The sequence below is a fragment of the Mandrillus leucophaeus genome, unplaced genomic scaffold (genome assembly GCF_000951045.1).
Source record: "Mandrillus leucophaeus isolate KB7577 unplaced genomic scaffold, Mleu.le_1.0 Scaffold1790, whole genome shotgun sequence".
Lineage (NCBI taxonomy): Eukaryota > Metazoa > Chordata > Mammalia > Primates > Cercopithecidae > Mandrillus > Mandrillus leucophaeus.
Genome location: NW_012101799.1, coordinates 26,984 through 27,372, shown reverse-complemented (window position 1 = coordinate 27,372; position 389 = coordinate 26,984).

Below are 389 nucleotides of genomic sequence, written 5' to 3'. Positions count from 1 at the left end.
GGAATTGAACAATGAGAACACTTGGACACAGGAAGGGGAACATCACACACCGGGGCCTGTTGTGGGGTGGGGGAGGGGGAGGGATAGTATTGGGAGATATACCTAATGTAAATGACGAGTTAACGGGTGCAGAACACCCACATGGCACAAGTATACGTATGTAGCAAACCTGCACGTTGTGTACATGGACCCTAGAACTTAAAGTATAATTTTAAAAAAGATATCATATTCAACTGACAATTGTAAAATTGGTTGAAGGCAATAGAATAAAGGGATATTTTCTGACCTGTCATAGGTCCATATTGTGATCCTGAGTCTGGGTGTCAGCTTTCCAGGGTTTCTGAACTTCCTCCAGATGAGATGTCCGTCTGTGTGTTCTTGCTCTTTTC